Genomic DNA, 7,964 nt, shown 5'->3' with positions numbered 1-7,964 from the left:
AGTAAAAAAAATGCGGATGGTCTATAGAACACTAGCAGATCATATGGAGAACACGGTGTAGTCGTCGCGATCTCACATTTAATTTTTTTTTATCAATATGGATCAAGCGGAGGTGCGAGTGCAGCACGTTACATATAATACTATTGTGTACACCCCTATGCAACTACTTTGAGCTTTCGCTCCCAAGTGTCCATTTAATCGCTACAGAAACTCAGCCTATACAAATTTCTAGTCAGCCAAAATAACACATGTTTTATTTTATACAGGATTTTGTATTGGGCCGACGGTGGCCGTAAATTGTGTCCAGCTTGACAAATCTCTTTTTTGTATGTGAGCCTCCCTATAAAGTGTAAAAACGCGAGCGTTAGCACATCCTTGCTATTTTGAAGCATGTTTTGCAACTTGTGTGAAAACCGCACCGTCAAATAATAAAAATTGACTGAGTTATGGGCACTCGACGAGGTGGCAGTACATGTATCATTGTGTCCAGGAGTGTATAATACTGGACTATTATACTGACGACCACCTAAAATTCTGGGCCATTTGGGACGACGACATCTAAATGGTCCGAACCAAGGCCAAAACAGAATGAAAGAAATGGAGACAATCTCCAAATGCATGCCCATGAGGTCTTGGCTTATTAATAAAAGACACAATGACCCCTCATTTGGGCCTCTAAAGCGGTCCTGCGTGACGAACCGCTCCAGCGTGTGACCAATTTCACGGGCGAACTTCATTGAAAATACTCACGACAAAAAACGTTCTGTGTTGTAGCAAGATGGCGCTCAAAAAATGCGTTGTCCAAAGACAGCTAATAATTAGATATTAGTAATATATTACTGGCCACCGAGGAGCTAATGCAATAGCTACTGTAGTAGTATTAGCTGAATTCGTTCGCCAAACTACTAGCCATTGTAGAAGTTCGGTAGTCATTCGGTATTAATTAGTACCATGATATTACCATATGAAACATTTGGCGGGACCCCGGGGTCCCATCCTATGCCGGTAAACAGAGGTATAGAAAATCACAAGGCTGTGATACAATATGTTATCAGTTTTAGTTTCTCTGTAAGCTAAAGAACTGCAGAATAGATGGTTAATTAGTGCGTAGTGTGTCGTCTTTTAGTTTTCGAGGACATGCTGGTTTGCGTTTGGACGATGGATTGCTGTCATGAACGACAGTAGCACCGGTCTCGTTGGATTCCGCCGTTGATGCGCTTGCAATGGCTTCTGGTACGTTTGAAAAATACGCCAGGTTTTTTTGGAATGGAGAAGTACTGTGCTATTAGTGACTTCATTTTCTTGGCTGAAGTTTTTTTGTGGGATGTTTTGGTAGCTGGACATCAGAGGGTGACTCTTCCCGAATGCTGGGAACGTTGGATCGAAACAACTCCAATATCAGTGCTTTAGATGCGCTAGGAGTGTTACTCGGGTCGATCATAGGACAAAACAAGGGAAAGTGAAGGCGAAACGGTATGCATTTGCAGATTCACCGGTTACAGCCAGCACCGTACCTAAAGCTTCGGCGTCAGGTGTATAAACCGTCTTCCGAGCAGTGTATACTCCATTGTCAATCTTAAATAGATAGTTTGCTGTATAACCAGCAGAGGGTGGTGTAAAATATTTAGCAAGCAGATCACCCCACTCAGCGAAAATTCCTTTCACACTCTTTACCTCGTTCACTTTTTCCACTAGATTCATCGGAGTATATAAATTAAGGCCTCGGGTGGCTCGACGACACCAAGCAATGACGCGGTCTGCAATATTCTGGGAGAGACCGGGAGGTAGAAAGCACAAAACAACCTTTTTGTAGGGGAAAATGATCGACATCATTGCAAAAAACATCATCACCACTTTGGATTTGTTATGGCCCACACAATTATCCAACAAGCTGAAGCTGATTTCAGCAGCAGGAACACCTTTGCGAGCATTGAGTTGGAAAGTATTTAAATGATATATAAGACGGAGACTGCATAATACATCGGCGTTTTTTTTCTTGTCCACGTGCGTCATTGAAATATACATTGTTTATGCCATGCGAGAGGTCAGCAACAACAAAGTAATGAAGCATGAGATTACCGTTAAAGTAGTCTTCCGATGGACGACAATGCCCGTATTAAGGCATCGAAATACCTCAACTGAAATCCTCTGCCTGGATTTGCACGCGACACTGAGCATCCTCAACTTTAAGTTGGCGGGCTTCAACTCTCTCAAAACCACATTCATCATCGGGCATAGTATCAACAGTGTCTGGAATAATTTCGCTTGGAACGTTCAGCTCAGGAGCATGTAAAGCGGTATATCCTTTAATAGAGGACGGTACAAATCGGCGCTGGGTAATGGCTCATTGAAGTTCGTTTGTTTTTCAAGCATTATTTCTTGCCTCTCCTCATCTGATAGATCGGGTAGTTGAAGTAAAACATCGAGGCGAATGCATCAATCGCATGCGTCTTCAGTGGTCCTCGTTAGCCGCACGCCAGTGTAGTAAAGATGAGCATGCTGTGTGAATCGGGTGTAGATCATAGCTCTAGCGTCTAGGTACACACGCTTAATTTCATCTTGGTAACGCGAATGAATAATTCTCCACGTAATCTTTGGTTCGGTGAAGTACTGCCGTGGTCGGCGGTGTGCGCATGAGAACCCGTCCTTCAATACCCAAGTAGAACAATGCTCTTTGAAACGAGTTATATCTTTATCATCAAAAGCATGAGCTGGTTTTGATGGTTCAAGCCGGGGTATGGAAGGTTTCAACGCCGCTTTCTAGCATCTTCTTTAGCCTTGCTACAGGACTACCACCCAATAGAAGTATCACTCTAATCACACGTTCGTACAGGCCCTATCTCAGTAGCTGTAGCACGACACCCTCCGATTGTTGCCACTCTTTGCCTCCTTGGCTTGTATCTCACGACTCCCAGTCCTCTCTCATTTTCTTGATGTTATCTTCTCCAAGTCGCCCAACCACACGCGCGTACGCAGCTTCTTTTCTGTCTGGACCCTTTCTTCTCTTCATGTGCTGCTTTCTAGAGGTGGAGCCTCCTCTACGGCGACGCTCCATCTTCAAGCCTTGAGGATATTTTCTTGTGACGGTTAGTCAGGCCGGTGCACAGTCCAAAATAAATAATTCATGAAACCGAGGAATTGTTTTGCGGGACCCCGGGATCCCGCCAATTATTTCATATGTCGAAACCTCTGTCAATCCCTGAATACAGTACTAGCGATTCGGGCCGGTATTAACTCTGCATCTATTGAATTTTTTTACTACTGAAATCTCTAAATGACTTTAGACTAGTAATGTGCTATCAGGGTATAGACATGTGTTTTATAGTACACTAGTACCTGGGAGAATTAAATAGCTTCAACAAAATTTCACCTTTTTTATATTACACATGTGATCGCATATTAACTTTACACTCTACAACTGGAATATCTGTTTAAGAAGGTATTGTGATAAAGCGTGGTTGTCGTTTTCTATCATCAGAAATATTGACCCTTTCAACAACCGCTTTTTCTCAGCGAGTTCACCTGCCGCGGCAACCACAGCCCGAATTCTGGCTCTATACTTCTTCGCCTGGCGGTGAGTGGGCTGTTGTAGTTGTTATTTGCTACTCGTCTACTTGTATAAAGTATCTACTTTTCTATCAACTCGCTCCGCTCTAAACCTTTATCATGTACTCATTTGACCAATTGGATCGCGACGAACACGGCGAAGTGAGGTGTGGACACATTCGAAAACGGTCCTACGACTGTCTCACCACTTGCTCCTCGCTCATGGAGGAGCACATTATGTAGCTAGGATGCTACTGTGTAGCTCGTACCGTTGCTTTGCGCAAAGTGGCGTGAGGCGTGGCGGCTCTGCTACGATATACTACATGCTGAAGTGATCCCTGTAATTATACAGGTTTGCTTGAAAACTAGGTTGCAAATATTACTCGCCACTTGCGAGTCGCAACAAAGTTTGAAGCTACAGGCCTCGGGGCACGTACTAGAAGACGCAGGCGTCAAATTGCACGCAACAAAGACCGAGTCTTCTAGTGGGAGACTTCTAGTGGTAGACTGCTTATCAGCAACAACAAAAACCTTAGTGAACTAATGTGCATTTATGTAAAGCTTTTTTTAGCAAAAAAATCAAACAATAAGTAAATTCAACTTATCAATCAAAAGATCGATCTACGTACGTAGCCAGTGGTTGATTTCCATGCTAAATTTAGTTAATCCGTGGATTTTTACCTGCGTGGGGTATTAAATCTATAACCATCGATACGACATAATATTTTATAAAGTTAATCATTTGAAGTTTGTATGCGTTACTATTTAGTATAGCACAACAAAGACTCCCTGAATTAAACCCTATTGGGCTGCGTGACGGGGTCACACAGCACTTTGCGCAAGAGGAAGTTGGCTTCCGAGAGTCTACAAACTCTCAGTGAACCGTAAATCACAGGCCCTTTTGTATAAGGGAGCGAAGTGACCATTCAAGGTAAGTTGTAAGCTGAATGTATGTATAGGTATGCTAAGCTTGAGTCAAACATATAAATTCTAAGTCACCTATAGTAAAGCTATTTCATCAGCCAACGGCTAGCCTCTGATGACCCTGGTACCATGTATCAGATATCCCGTAACAAGGGTTCACTTGAAGTTACGTACCCCGTTACACTCTCATCCACTTAGGTTCGGTTTACCGACCAAAAAGAATAAGGAATTGTACGTCACAAACTCTCATTCTAAAAATCGAAATACATCGACTTGGTTGCGCGAACGCGGCGAAGGCTCAATTCACAGTTAGAGCCTCGAGAAGCGTCTGTGCGCTCCTCTTCTTGGTCTCCACTTCGACCGTTGTCATGCCTCGTGGCACTGCGAAGAGCGGTGCGAAGACACGCTCCAAGGCTGCTGCCGGAAAGGCGCGAGCCAAGAGAGCTAAACCTCGCAGCAAAGGCTCTGCACTCCAAGAGGCTACTAAGATGGCCTCGAAGGCGATCGGCGCATCTGATGACGCGGCTTCGAGTCAGCGTGCAAACAAGCACCACGGTCCGTCACCGTCGGTCTCTTCAGACAACCGGACGAGACCGCGGTTCGCTGAACATGAGTTCGAGTTGGGCAGTGAGGGCGAGGGAGCTCTCACAATGCTCCTGTCGGCTTCTTGGGAGGGCACACTCCAGCTTCTAGCAGGCACGACGACGAAAGCGTACACTCTCTTTCTAGTGATCAGGGTGATCACAGTCCCAAAACGTCTGTGCGCTCTAAACGTCCTGCCGTTAAGGCTAAGGGCTATCCCAAAGCTGCCAACGACGAGTAGGAGAAACCTCTTAAACATCTCTCGCTCGCCGAGGGTCTTGTGCGTACTAAGGCCACCAAAGCCGAAGACGCCAAGCCCTCTAGTAAACACACGGCTTCGAAGTCTCAGCTCCGCAAGAAGAAGGAGACTGGGTACTCCTATCGGAACCTCTTCAGTTCCTCGGATGAAGAGGAAGCGGAGGGTGCTATCTATGATCCCGGGAGCTCTTGGACCTCGATCAGCAGCAGGAGGACCTCCAAGCTGCTCGGCGCATGCGTGGGGGTCCGGTGGTGACACCCGTCAACCAGGAAGCTACCATCAACTCGAGAGGTTATTGGCCTCCCTAGAAGAGCTGGTGGCTAACCTCTTTCTGTAGATCCTCGTTGTCTTTCGTGGAGCTGTCGGTGGCCACACTTTTAAGGGCGTTTACGAACGTGCCCTGGTCGAGCAGGAACAGTTGCTCGCTGGCAACTTGGAATCGCCACCAGCATTCCATGACGATGAAGACCAGCACTATCAGCACCCTTGGCTCGAGTGCCCTGAATGGAGACATCACCACTTCATGCCGCCATGATTACGGGTCGAGATGAAGCAATCGGCATGCATTCGCCTGCCCAGAGTGACGTACTCCCTTCGAGCACAAGGACAGCCAGAAGTACTGCGTGTAGAAGACGAGTAAAGTGGATTGAGGTATCAAAAGACAGACCGATAAGACACAATTCAATTTGCCATAAAAGCATCAGCAGCACCCGGCAGTTGTCATACTTAAATTTTATCGAACGTATTGCGCTTCCTCATTGTTGAAATCATCCTCCAAGTCTTACTTAATACTAGGAGTACATATAGGTATGGATAGTCCTCACCAGATTAATTCCACGGTACTACGTAGCTCACTTTTCGTTATCTTGCTCATAACGCGGCTTTCATTTTTGTTGGAAGCTGATTGCTGACCAAATGTTGCAGCATGGTTGACCATGATGTCCGATTTTGGGGTTCATGAATAGACGAAACATTTGCATGAAGGAATTGCTCGCTTACGAATCGGTCGTAAAGCCGATCGTATAAATCCCGTCACCAGTGTATGGGTGGTCACAACCTTCAATATCACGAAATAGGATCAGAGCGGGAGAGATCAACCCTGACAAAGATCGCACTTAGTCGATGGGTCGGCTAAATGCTCAAGAAACTCGGTGTGCGCTAGGTGAACATATTAATGACTATCTGCAATGACGAAAGTGGCCTGGTTTGCGACGGAAGTGTTCGTTTTAAAGTTTGGGGGTAAATAATGTGCAGATGCTGTGGCTGCAAAGTAGGCGCAAGAGATGCATTTCAGTACTAAGGACATACAGTAAAAGTCAGGTAAAACACGGTACTATACTAAGTATTACGTTGGAAACTTTAGCTATCACACACCACACGTACATACAGCTTAATGTTCGTATACTTGCCCCGAAGGATCGTTTCTTCTTGGTTTTGAGTTACAATGCCACTCAACGTGAGCAAAAGTCAATGGAAGCTGTTTTGAATAAAATATGTTGGTTATACTCGTCGCGTTAGTGCTGCGGCTTGTTATAAAAACCACAAATTGTAGTATAGAGGGTTACTTCTTTAAATTGTAATTCCGAACTTCTTCGTGCAAGGCACGACTTTGTTAATAACGGAACCCATTTAGATTCCAATGAAGTTTAAGCAATTTATCCCGCTTACTTGCTCGCTTCACTTCAGGATCTACACACCAGCATGAGACTGCGGACGAACAATGTTCCATGCTCCACGGGCAGGGATCGCTAGTAAACAAAGGGAAAATACTACGTGAAAAAAAGCGGGTAGATGTATTCCCAGCTAAGTCGAAGACGATCTAGTAAACGCTCAATTCAATAAGATGGGAGCTGCACTTGTGAAACTTAGCTACGCATACGGCTGTTTCAATGTCGTTTTTGTCCAACTGGGTCAATATCCCCCCCCCCTTCTGAGATAACGTTTCGCATTTTAAAGGTATTGTGATTGTCTTACGTAAAGCTGTGATTTACGGTTACGTCAAAGGTATTACTGTACGGTATTAGCCAAAATATGTTTTTGTACGGTTTTACCGACGGTCTGCGATCCTGGTAAGAATTCTGGATATTTATATCCAGAGAACTAACCCTTTCGAGAGCCTCCTTACTAAACTATACTATACATAACAAAGTCAATTCCTACTAAAACAACTGCCCATTTACGAATTCGAGGATATAAACGCCACATCGCCTCGTCTTTGTTTCCGTATCGTAAAATTCAAATTGCTAACATCCTCAATTTCCCTTTTAAATTGCATTACAAATGTACACACCGGATAGATTTCCGGAAAAGAATTTATGATGCGATGCGGGCATACAGATGCATACTGTTCGATAAATGATAATGGGACGCATAACTGGTATCCAAATTTATCAAACAATGCCGAGCGTTGCAGTTTTCATGAGGTGGTAACGTTGCAGACCGACTACCACCCCACCCCACCAAACCAACGCAGCCTCTACATTTTATTGAACTTTTTAGTGGTGTCAGTGAAGCTTATTAAAATGTGCAAAATACACCCGTAGTTTGAGTCATTGCTTGTTTGCATGTACGTCCTCATGATTACTGGTACTGTAGCATTGCATGTACTGTAGTAATGGGACACATGCCGACACATCCGATCCCTATTTTAGTG

This window comes from Phytophthora infestans, genomic scaffold (assembly GCF_000142945.1).
Source record: "Phytophthora infestans T30-4 supercont1.9 genomic scaffold, whole genome shotgun sequence".
Lineage (NCBI taxonomy): Eukaryota > Oomycota > Peronosporomycetes > Peronosporales > Peronosporaceae > Phytophthora > Phytophthora infestans.
The sequence above is the reverse complement of the archived record's forward strand: the minus strand, read 5'-3'. Positions refer to the sequence as shown.